The sequence below is a fragment of the Cetorhinus maximus genome, chromosome 28, assembly GCF_964194155.1.
Source record: "Cetorhinus maximus chromosome 28, sCetMax3.hap1.1, whole genome shotgun sequence".
Taxonomy (NCBI): Eukaryota; Metazoa; Chordata; class Chondrichthyes; order Lamniformes; family Cetorhinidae; genus Cetorhinus; species Cetorhinus maximus.
In genome coordinates this window covers 22,274,264-22,286,661 of record NC_135906.1, presented here as the reverse complement: position 1 = coordinate 22,286,661, position 12,398 = coordinate 22,274,264, and the positions used below count along the sequence as shown (strand labels likewise).

At 43.9% G+C, this 12,398-nt stretch overlaps 1 protein-coding gene across 3 annotated transcripts in view; it reads right to left on the bottom strand.

Annotated features, from left to right (window-relative positions):
• LOC144668920 (cdc42-interacting protein 4 homolog) overlaps positions 1-12,398 on the bottom strand; it is a 101,819-nt gene that overhangs the window by 39,143 nt on the left and 50,278 nt on the right. The gene's annotated exons all lie outside the window — the stretch shown is intronic.

The window sequence follows — 12,398 nt, the reverse complement described above, 5'->3', positions numbered from 1 at the left end:
AGTAATGTGATAATACCCAGATAATCTGTTTTGGTGATGCTGATTGAGGATAAACATTGGCCAGGACACTGGGGATAACTCCCCTCCTTTTCTTCTAATTCATATGATGGAATCCTCTACATCCAGCTGGGAGCACAGACAGGGCCTCAGATTAGCATCTCACCCAAAAGACAGTCCCTTGAACAGTGCGGCACTTTTTCAGTACTGATTTTGTCAAATCCTTGAGTGGGGTTTGAACCCATAACTTGACATAGAATACGAACACGGAGCCACTGCTCACACCTCTTGGACAGACAGGGACTTTATTAAGAGAGTTAAGATTTAAGTGGAGTGAAAATGAATGTGCTGAATGAATTAGCACAAACTACAGCATTTAATCACTATATATAAAGTATGCATCTTCGGGTGCCTTAACTTAAGAATAGCGGTCTCTGTAATTTTCTTTTTCCACGGGTTTTGAGTATAGGGAAGATTCTTTGGAGGATTCAAATGCATTTTGGGAAGGTTTGGGATAGTAACTAAAATTAATGTGCCGATCTTCTTCAAACAACATTTTCAAACCATCAAGCTAACAAAGGGGATGTGAGAGACAATGACAGTGAGTATTTACACATCTCCTTTTATCAGATGCATAACAGATCAATGGATTAGACATCTGTTTTAAATGCACAGTCTCTGTGCCTATTCACATAGGAAGGCTTTGGGTTAAAGTACACTCTTGCGCTCGCTTCACAGGCGTTTTATATATTGCACTGTCATTTGATATTCTGTATTTAAGCTGTGATGTAACAACTTATTTAAACTACTCAGAATAATCACCCGCTGAGAATGCTGGGACAAGTACAGTGTGGTTAAGGGAACAAACATCCCAAACAGGATTTCCTTTACTTGTGGAGGTTCATCTTGGTGTCACAAGACGCACTGCTGTTGACCTCTTCTGCTCCAGACAACAGAACCCAGAGTATGACAGGAGTACACGCTTCAACACAAACCAATAAGCCACTTACTCTATCTACCTAGCTACCTTGCTTCAGATTGCAGAGTCTTGTGTGTGTGTGTGTGTGTGGGGGAGGGGGCAGGGAGCATGGAGGAATTAAGAGGAGAGTGGGAAAGCAGAGGGGGAGTTAAATTATCGAGTCAGCCTCCCAGGGGAAAATCTTGTACAACAACTTGCATTTATATAGCACTCCTAAAGAAGTCAAGTGCCCCAAGGTGCTTCACTGGAGCATTAAGAAAAATTATCAACCGAAGAGATATTAAGATGGTTCACTAAAAGTTTGGTCAAAGAGGTAGGTTTTAAATCCTAAAAACAAAAAGCTAAAAGCTACTGCGGATGCTGGAAATCCAAAACAAAATAAAAACAGAATTACCTGGAAAAACTCAGCAAGTCTGGCAGCATCGGCGGAGAAGAAATCAGTCAACGTTTCGAGCCCTCATGGCCCTTCGGCAGAACTGAAGCATAGTTTCAACAAGGGAGAAATATAAATTGGTTTAAGGTGGGTGGGGGGGAAAGAGACACATTGAGGGTGTGGTGTGAGCAGATAATCAAAAGATGTCAGAGACAAAAGGGTCAAAGAGGTGTTGAAGGTGGTGGTCTTTGTCTGAGAAAAGTGCTAATTAAGAATGGAAGACAGGATATTCAAAGTACAGCTCTAGTGGGGGTGGGGTGGAAAGACTAAAGGTTTTAGTTTTAGATTTAAAAATAATGGAAATAGGTGGGGAAAGAAGAATCTATATAAATTATTGAAAAAAAAGGCGGGTGGGGGGGGAAAAGAAACGGGGTGGGGATGGGGGGAGGGGGAGTTTAAGATCTAAAGTTGTTGAATTCAATATTCAGCCCAGAAGGCTGTAAAGTGCCTAGTCGGAAGATGAGGTGCTGTTCCTCCAGTTTGCGTTGGGCTTCACTGGAACAATGCAGCAAGCCAAGGACAGACATGTGGGCAAGAGAACAGGGTGGAGTGTTAAAATGGCAAGCGACAGGGAGGTTTGGGTCTTTCTTGCGGACAGACCGCAGGTGTTCCGCAAAACGGTCGCCCAGTTTGCGTTTGGTCTCTCCAATGTAGAGGAGACCGCATTGGGAGCAACGAATGCAGTAGACTAAGTTAGGGGAAATGCAAGTGAAATGCTGCTTCACTTGAAAGGAGTGTTTGGGCCCTTGGACGGTGAGGAGAGAGGAAGTGAAGGGGCAGGTGTTGCATCTTCTGCGTGGGCATGGGGAGGTGCCATAAGTGGGGGTTGAGGAGTAGGGGGTGATGGAGGAGTGGACCAGGGTGTCCCGGAGGGAACGATCCCTACGGAATGCCGTCAAGGGGGGTGAAGGGAAGATGTGTTTGGTGGTGGCATCATGCTGGAGTTGGCGGAAATGGCGGAGGATGATCCTTTGAATGCGGAGGCTGGTGGGGTGATAAGTGAGGACAAGGGGGACCCTATCATGTTTCTGGGAAGGAGGAGAAGGCGTGAGGGAGGATGCGCGGGATATGGGCCGGACACGGTTGAGGGCCCTGTCAACGACCGTGGATGGAAAACCTCGGTTAAGGAAGAAGGAGGACATGTCAGAGGAGCTGTTTTTGAAGGTAGCGTCATCAGAACAGATGCGTGTCATTTTAACACTCCACCCTGTTCTCTTGCCCACATGTCTGTCCTTGGCTTGCTGCATTGTTCCAGTGAAGCCCAACGCAAACTGGAGGAACAGCACCTCATCTTCCGACTAGGCACTTTACAGCCTTCTGGGCTGAATATTGAATTCAACAACTTTAGATCTTAAACTCCCCCTCCCCCCATCCCCACCCCGTTTCTTTTCCCCCCCCACCCGCCTTTTTTTTCAATAATTTATATAGATTCTTCTTTCCCCACCTATTTCCATTATTTTTAAATCTAAAACTAAAACCTTTAGTCTTTCCACCCCACCCCCACTAGAGCTGTACTTTGAATATCCTGTCTTCCATTCTTAATTAGCACTTTTCTCAGACAAAGACCACCACCTTCAACACCTCTTTGACCCTTTTGTCTCTGACATCTTTTGATTATCTGCTCACACCACACCCTCAATGTGTCTCTTCCCCCCCACCCACCTTAAACCAATTTATATTTCTCCCTTGTTGAAACTGTGCTTCAGTTCTGCCGAAGGGCCATGAGGGCTCGAAACGTTGACTGATTTCTTCTCCGCCGATGCTGCCAGACTTGCTGAGTTTTTCCAGGTAATTCAGGTTTTAAATCCTGTTTGGGATGTTTGTTCCCTTAAAGCGAGCACAAGAGTGTGCTTTAACCCAAAGCCTTCCTATGTGAATAGGCACAGAGACTGTGCATTTAAAACAGATGTCTAATCTATTGATCTGTTAATGCATGTGATAAAAGGAGATGTGTAAATACTCGCTGTCATTGTGTCTCACTCCTTAAAGTGGGAGAGAGAGGCGGAGAGATTGGAGGAGGGAATTCCAAAGCTTGGGGCCTAGATGGCCGAAAACGACTAAATTCATAAAAGTCAGAAGGCTACAGTTCATAAATTTCAACCCAAACAGGAAGTTGGATAATAAATTGTTTGTGCAGCAGGAGGAACTCCACTAATCATAAGCCTGCACAGGGAAGACGAGCGTCGCTGGCTTTCCCTCGTCTCGACTGGCTGTTTTCCTCATTACAGCAATCAGACTAGACAGTGGCAGAAGCCTCCCCCCAGCTTTCGAATCTTCGAAGATTCTGCACAGCCTCTGAAAAGAATTTAAACACTTCCCAAAATTTGGAAGCTACTCTGTTGCTTTTGGAACCAGTTTAAAGTATGCAAAATCAAACGGATTGTAAATTGTCTCCTCGATATTTCTTTGCTTTTAAACAAAGCAAAAAACTTGGAAGTGAATTTAATTATTCATTTTAGAATTTTGTTTTCTGCCTTTTGTAGGAGGACAGGTGTGCAATAGTGGACTGTGTAACTTCAGAAGCAAAGTATCGTAGTAAAAAGATGCTTTGTAATCCGATGGTACACTCCTCCCATATATGGCAAGCAACTTTTGGACAAGAATTTTAAAATTGGAGAAGTAGGTCAGATGGCCTCGTGAATTCGTTCTGGCGTTCAATAAGACCATGGCTTACCTTCTCCTTCCACTCTTCTGCTTGATTCCCATAACTCTTAGTATCCAAAAACCTATCAATCTCAGTCTTGAATATAGGAACGTAGGAGTTAGGAGCAGAAGTCGCCCATCAAGCCTGCTCCGCCATTCAGTAAGATCATGGCTGACTGACCTGGTTGTGGTCTCAACTCCACTTTCCTGTCTGCCCCCCACCATAATCCTTGACCCCTTGTTTATCAAAAAGATCTGTCTAACGCAGCCTTGAATAAATTCAATGAACCCGCCTCCACTGCTCTCTGGGGAAGAGAATTCCACATACTCAGTGACTAAGTACAAACGGCTCTCTAGGGTAGAAAATTCCAAAGATTCAGAACCTTCTGAGTGAAGCACTTTCTCATCCATCGCTTAAATGGCCAGCCCCTTAACCTGGGACTATGACCCCTAGTTGTAGACTCTCCAGCCAGGTGAAAACAGCCGCATCACAACTACCCTGTCACCTCTCAATCTTCCAAACTCCAGAGAACATATTTTATTCAATTTTTCCTCATACAAAAGCCCTCTCATCCCAGGAATCAATCTTGTGCGATAGGTATGGATCTGCTTATGAAAACTTCATTTTACTGAGCATGCGAATAGAGGGAAATTTGAGAAAAACTTTGAATTGCAACAGTTCACATTTATCTTATCACATCACTCAGAAACACCTCAAAGCAATACAATGCATTATTTTGATGTGCAGTGACTGTACTTTCAGAAAAGACCTCAAAAAACAGAAGCCATACTCCAAAAAAGAAAATAGAATCCAGTTCTTTAAAGTGTTAACTTATATTTGGTTTATTTGCACTTGATTTCTGCCTTTGTTTATCCATGACTATTTGGAGATCGAGAAACTATTGTGAGGAATAAAGCTGAAACCTAAGTTCATCCTTTTGCACAATGCCAATGCTGTGACTCTGGAGGCTGCTCTGGCTCAACAGGCAAGGACTTAATAATCTTCCACAGACATGGACACCATTTACAATGTTGCAAGGACGTTTTGCGCTGAGGCACACAACCCTATTAAGGTTCCCAAGAGAAGTCCTTCCTTCCACTACCCATAGAACCATAGAACACTACAGCACAGAAAAACAGGCCATTCGGCCCTTCTAGTCTGTGCCGAAATATTATTCCGCTAGTCCCATTGACCAGCACCCAGTCCATAACCCTCCAGACCTCTCCCATCCATGTATCTATCCAATTTATTCTTAAAACTTAAGAGTGAGCCCGCATTTACCACGTCAGATGGCAGCTCGTTCCACACTCTCACCACTCTCTGAGTGAAGAAGTTCCCCCTAAACCTTTCCCCTTTCACCCTAAAGCCATGTCCTCTCGTGTTTATCTCTCCTAATCTAAGTGGAAAGAGCCAACTCACATTTACTCTGTCTATACACCTCATAATTTTGTAAACTTCTATCAAATCTCCCCTCATTCTTCAACGCTCCAAGGAATAAAGTCCTAACCTGTTTAATCTTTCCTTGTAACTCAACTCCTGAAGACCTGGCAACATCCTAGTAAATCTTCTCTGCACTCTTTCAATTTTACTGATATCCTTCCTGTAGTTAGGTGACCAGAACTGCACACCCAATTTCTACCCAAATTCTTTCATCTTCCACCATGGCATCTGTTATAGAGTTGATTTTCCAGGCAACTTTTCTGGGTGGAAACATTGAACTTTATTTACAAGGCGGCAGCAGCAGCTACACGTCTGCATCAAACTCTATAACTAAAGAACTCCTCGCTCCTAGAGGTTCCCCACAGTGCCAACTCATTGGTTTACACAGATCATGTGATCTTACAACACAGGATTATTCTTAGAACCACAGTCCTAACGTTTATCAAAACTGTAATTACTACATTCCTCCCCCTTTAACTTTTCTGTACATTTTGTATTTACAAGGATATTTATCTCATGACATTACAATATTTACACAGGTCTTAAATTACAAGTTCGGTCTTTCAGGTGGTTTCCTGATCCGTGTGGAACGTCACAGCTCCACGATTTCAGATTCTTTGACAGGCACCACATTCCCTGGAACCGCATTAACATCAGGTATCTCCTTAGGCACATGCAGCTCAGTGTCGTCCACACCGACAGAGACACTGGGCATGTCTATTATTGGTTGAGCAACTTCAACAGGAACTTCAGGTTCAGCAATGGTCACAGGCAGAACATCATTTTGTTCTTAAATGATCCACATGCTTATGGATGATCCAGCCCTCCACTTCCACACGGTACGACAATGGTCCAGTCACAGAGCTTACTACACAGGTAACCACTTTGGTCCTCCACCAAAATTCCTTAAATATCCTGCTTCACCAGCAGTAAATTGTCACTCACAACTATGCAACTCATGAATCATTTTTTGGTTTCCCTTGACTTTTCTCCACCTTCCCCTCCAAATTGGGAAGTATTAGGCTTAGTCTTGCTTGAAGATGGCGCCTCATCAATAATTCTGCAGGTGTTGCACCTGTCGTTGTGTTGGGGGGGTTGTTCTGTAGTGAAATAGGAAATGAGCAAGTTCAGTTTCCAACGATTCACCTGTTAACTTCTACTTCCCATCTTAAAAGTTTGTGCTGCTCTTTCCGGCAGTCCGTTAGGTGACGGATGGTACAGTGCAGTCTTCACGTGGTTGACACCATTCAGGCTGACAAATCTGAAATTCAGTGCCAGTAAATGCAGTACCACTATCTGAGATGATGACTTCTGGCAATCCACGGACAGCAAAGCTTTGGTGTAGTTTTTCCATAGTAGCGCCTGAGGTTGGCGACTTAACTTCAACTGTCTAACTGCTTGGCATAAGCATCTATAATCAGTAGAAACATGGTTCCAAGAAAAGGACTGATGTAATCCATGTGTAATCCCACCCCGGGTCTACCAGGCCACTCTCAGGATGTAATGAGGCTGCCACCGGCAGCTTTTGTAGCTGTTGACATTGCACAGTGTTTAACCAACTTCTCAATATTGCCATCCATTCCCGGCCACCAAAGGTAACTTCGTGCTATCATCTTCATTCATGAGTTTCCCAGAAGGGCACTGTGTAGCTCTACTAAGAGTGGTTCCCTTCCTTGTGAAGGAACTACTACTCATGTACTCATAATAGAATACCACCTTGACTGCTCATTTCATGTCTTCGGTTGAAAAAATAGCTTCAATTCATCAGGGACAGGTTCCTGGGACCATCCATGTAACACTTGGTCTCTCACTTGAGACAGGACTGGATCATGATTCGTCCAGTTTCTTATCTACCTGGCACAGACTGGGTGAGGAATCCAGGAAATTTATCACTAATACAAGCTCTTGGGGAATTGGGACGTGGTCACTGATGTCTTAGGGCAGCGGCACTGGCTATGTACAAAGGTGATTTCATACGCAACCCAAATTAGGGCCCATCTTTGAATTTGTGCAGAAGCTATGGGAGGGATAGCCTTTTCCTCACTAAAAGACCCAAAAGTGGTTTGTGGTCTGATTTCAACGTAAATGTCACCCATGCACGTATTGGTGGAATTTTTTTTACACCAAAAATAATTGACAGACCTTCTTTTTCGATCTGTGAATATCCCTTTTTGGCTGTGTTAAGTGTCCTGGATACATAGCCCATCGGCCTCTCTGTACCGTCGTCTATCTTGTGAGATAGTACTGCTCCCACTCCATAGGGGGATGGCATGATAGGTTGTCTTGGGGTGACTTCCAAACCAGCTCTGGTTTTTCTTTAGCAGTGAATGTAGAGGGGCTAAGAACTGTTGATAAATTTGGTAGAAATCGGCCATATAATTTACCATCCCTAAAAATAAGTTAAGTTTGAGACGTTCTTAGATGCAGCTGCCTCTCTGATTGCTTTAACCTTCTCTTCAACAGGGTGGAACCCTTGGGCATCTACCTGGTGGCCCAAATAAATGACTTCATTTGCCTGAAAAGTGCATTTTTCCTTCTTTAGGTGCACTCCTGCTTCTAAAAATCGTTTCAGGACTTCCTCTAGATTAGCCAAGTGTTCCTGTTATGTGAATCCAGTTATTAGTACATTGTCCAGGTAGAGCACAACTTGAGGTGGTCCTTGTAGCAAGCTCTCCATCATCCTCTGAAAAATGGTATAGGCCGAAGAAACACCGAAGGGCAGGCGTGTGTACTGATATAACCCTTTGTGGGTGCTTATGGTCACAAATTCTCGGGAGGCATCATCCAGTTCCAGTTTCTGATATGCGTGACTCATGTTTAGTATACTTTGTCCCTCCTGCTAGCTTGTCATACAGGTCTTCAATCTTGGGAATAGGGTCCCATGTCCCTGGCTGCTTAGTTGACCATTAGTTTATAGTCCCCACAGGCCTGGATGGTCTGATCTGGTTTTAGGACAGGGACTATGGACGTTGCCCACTCTTGATAACTGAACTGTTTTTATGATACCCAGCCTCTCTAGTCAGTCCAACTCAGCATCAACTTTCTCTCTCAGGGCATATGGCACCGGTCTTGCTTTCAAGAAGCGAGGAGTTACTTCTGGGTCCACGTAAATCCTAGCCCGTAGGCCTTGGATATTTCCCAGTTCATCCTTGAAGATGGTGTCATGTATATTTTTTAGCAGCTCTGGCCGTCCTCCTTCTCGCAACTGAAGATTTCGGACCAGTTTAATTTAATCTCTTTCAACCAATCATGACCTAGAAGGCTTGGTCCTTCACTTTCTACCACCATCACTGGTAGTTGTGCTGTTTGGTGTCTATAATAAACATACACTCTGGTAATACCTTTTACCTGGATTTCTTCACCTGTATACGTTTAACTTGGCAGAGGTTTGTTCCAAATTTAATTGTTCAGCACCTTTATTTAAATACCTGAAAGCGTGTTCTCCTACTACAGCAGTAGATATACCCGTGTCTACTTCCATTTTTAAGGGTTTACCATTCACTTGCAGTGTGACAGTGATTGGCTCTTGTCTTCCCAACTTTCATGTTGAATATGGAATAAATGTCAGAGTTGGCAGTTTCTGGATCTTCCACGCTACCTACTTCCTTGGACTTCGTTTGTTGCCTGGAAGCTTGTTTTAGTCTTGCTTTGTAATGTTTTAATATGTGCCCACTTTTGTGACAAAAATAACACTCCAACTTTCTAAATCTCCAGTTGCTAGGAGTACGATTGTTTCCATGTCAATAAAAATTAGTTTTCGAATTTGTTGCTGGTTTTCTCTCATTTTTCGGTTAGCAGGGGCTGTTTCCCACTGTTTCCCCACCTCTTTCGGCTGACCTTTCCCGCCCAACTAGGAAAACGGCGCCATTTTGCGCGCCTTGAATCGCCTGTGCAGCCTTTACAGCGCTTTCCATCGCAGGCGCTATTTCTAACACTCTCTTAAAAATCAAGATCCACTTCAGTCAGTAATCTTCGCTGAATAACATCCTCTTGCACGCCACAGACCAAACAATCCCTGAGCCCTATCAGTCAGGTTTTTACTGAAATCACAACATGCTGTTGGTTGTTTTAATTTCGCCACGAAGGTAGCAATGGTCGTCTCCGAGGCTCTATTCTGTGAATTGAACATGAACCTCTGCATCGTGACCAAGGGCTTGGGTTGAAAATGTCGCTTAACGAGGCCTACTAATTCACTGAAGGTCTTTGAATCAGGAGCACTGGGGGCCATCAAGCTTCGAATTAAGTTTTGCTCCCACAAATACTCAGGATAATCGCTCTCCTCTTTTCCTTCCCCATGATTTTGTTTGCTTGAAAGTAGAACGCGAGACGTTCTATATAACGAGATCGGTCATCTGTGGCTGGTTTAAAGGGATCAATTCTGCCAAGCTGTGGCCTCTCGAATGAGTTTATCTTCCTTTCTTTTTTGATTATCTTAGATACTCACAATCTCTAGGCAAGGGACAGCACCGGATCAGATTTATCCACGTCGCCAGTTTGTTATAGAGTTGATTTTCCAGGCAACTTTTCTTGGTGGAAACATCGAACTTTATTTACAAAATAGCAGCAGCAGCTACATGTGTGCATCAAACTCTTTAATTAAAGAAGAATTCGCTCCTGGAGGCTGCCCGCACTGCTAACTTATTTGTTTACACAGATCTGTGATCTTACAACACATGATTATTCTTAAAGCCACAGTCCTAACATTTATCAAAAGTATAATTACTACAGCATCAGACATCATTGAGTCCCTCAACTAAAGGGCACTCCTATCTATGCATGTGCATAGACAGAGAGCTGCCATGCAATAACATCATGGAGGAAACTGCGCTTGAGCCAACTCTAATCCCCAATCTACTGTACAGACATGTCCATTATCAGTAGCGATCATTAAATAGTAAGTTTAAACACCGTTTAATTTTTCCCCCCACTCATTTCCCTCGGGAAATAGCAGCAGGAGTAGAAGAAGGTAAATACCTCAAGTCTGATCCACCATTCATTTAGATTATGGATGCTCAGTGCCTCAAAACTCCAGACACCTGCCTTCGTCCCATATCATTTAATACCCTTAACCGACAAAAAATCCTCGCCGTTTTTAATCGACCCCCAGCCTCAGTGATTTTAAAGAGGGGGGTGGGGGAGCTCCAGATTTCCACTACCCTTTGTGTGAAGAAGTGCTTCCTGACTCACGCACGCACATGCAGTCACATGTCATGGGTCATGCTCTTGTCACCACCTTTGGTTAAAGTCTGCTACTACTGCACACACCGTCTCTGTTTTCAAGACCATCCGCAGCTCATTTTCACACCAGCCACCACAGGGATGGCCTCTCTATTTAGTCCGAGGGCAATGTTCTCTCGGTTTACCTTACTTGCCACAAACCAGTACATCTGAGAAAGCGGGTGAGAATTTTATTCCCAGGCCTGGGCCCACTCCATTCTGACCTGGCCGTACGAAGGGATGCGACCAAGGCACGGGAATCCCTTCTAATTCTTCGTACCTCCTTTCCCATGGGAAACACCAGTCCCACGCTCACTGTCTCTCCATTACACAGAGAATAGTTTGTACAGGTTCCACCTCTCTCTCTCTCTCTGCCACCTCACACTGATGCTCCAATAGATTACACCACCTCATCATCATCATACAATATCCTCAAAGCCATGCCAACTATTGTGGCACCTTTTATGCAAGGCTGAAAATTTTACTTCACTGCGGAGGGCTTAATTTGGATGCAATATTCACCAACTGGTACACAGATGCGGAATTCCCTGTTCATTAAAAAAGACAAAACTCCTTTAATGACTTACAAAATAGGCCATAGGTTTCTCCTGAAAGATTTTTATTATTGTACATAAATTGAGAAAGGCTTATTTTGGTTGTTTCAACAAGCCGGCTTTGTTTACGTCTCAACCCGTAGCTCATGCCAATAAACCTCGGCAGCCAAATTAATCCATCTTGAATATGCTCGAAATATTTGGCATTAGGCCCAAAGACTGAGAGGGAGAGAGAGAGAGAGAGAGGGGGAGTGGGGGGAGGGGGTGAAGAGAGAGAGAGAGAAAGAAAGTTGGGGGAGGCGGGAGTGGGGTGGAGAGAGAGAGAGAGAGAGAGAGAGATCGGGATTAAGAGACAGACATACAGACACAGTGACACAGCAAAAGAGAGAAAGATAGAGCAAGAGAGGTGAGAGAAAAGAAAAACAATTAAACTAGCACAAAAGCCCTGCTGTTAGGCCCGAGCTTTTGAAGCATTCCAGTATTTTTCTTTGACCCAGCGACGAGTTGAACCACAAAAAATGTGAGAAAGCAAAGAGCAATATTGTTGTGTGGGTGGTTCCCTGCCAAGTCAATGTCCACTGCCACAAAGACTTGTGGATAAGATACAATTATTTTGCAATGAAATCACTGTTATGAAATCCAAATTTATTTATTCAAGTGCTGTTGTGTTTTCAGGAACCATAATTGGTTTGACCTTTTCTCCTTCAAACCTTATTTGCTGGCCAGGAAAAGTTGTTGGCTGTCCTTCTGTATTAATAAGTTTGAAGCTGCTGACTGGAACTGGTTAAGCTGTCCCCACCAGTGGGCTCAATACCTTTTATGACATACAGTGCTCACAGCGCAGTGACTTGCTATGGTTCATTTCAACAGCACCTCCATTGCCCGTGACCTCCACCAACAAGGAGGTTTAAGTGCAGCAACTTTGCTGGGTAAGAAACCCTACTGCATGTACCCGATTGTGAGAAGCTCTGGCTGTTACAACATCTGGCCAGATAATGAAAGAAAAAACAATGGTCACCAGAGCGCCCACTCCACCACCCCCCCAACCCTCTTTGCCACAGGAACAATGGCATTTGGAATATGGAGCAGTCATAACTTGTATAACATGTAGTTCTGAGGCTGTAGCTGGGCACT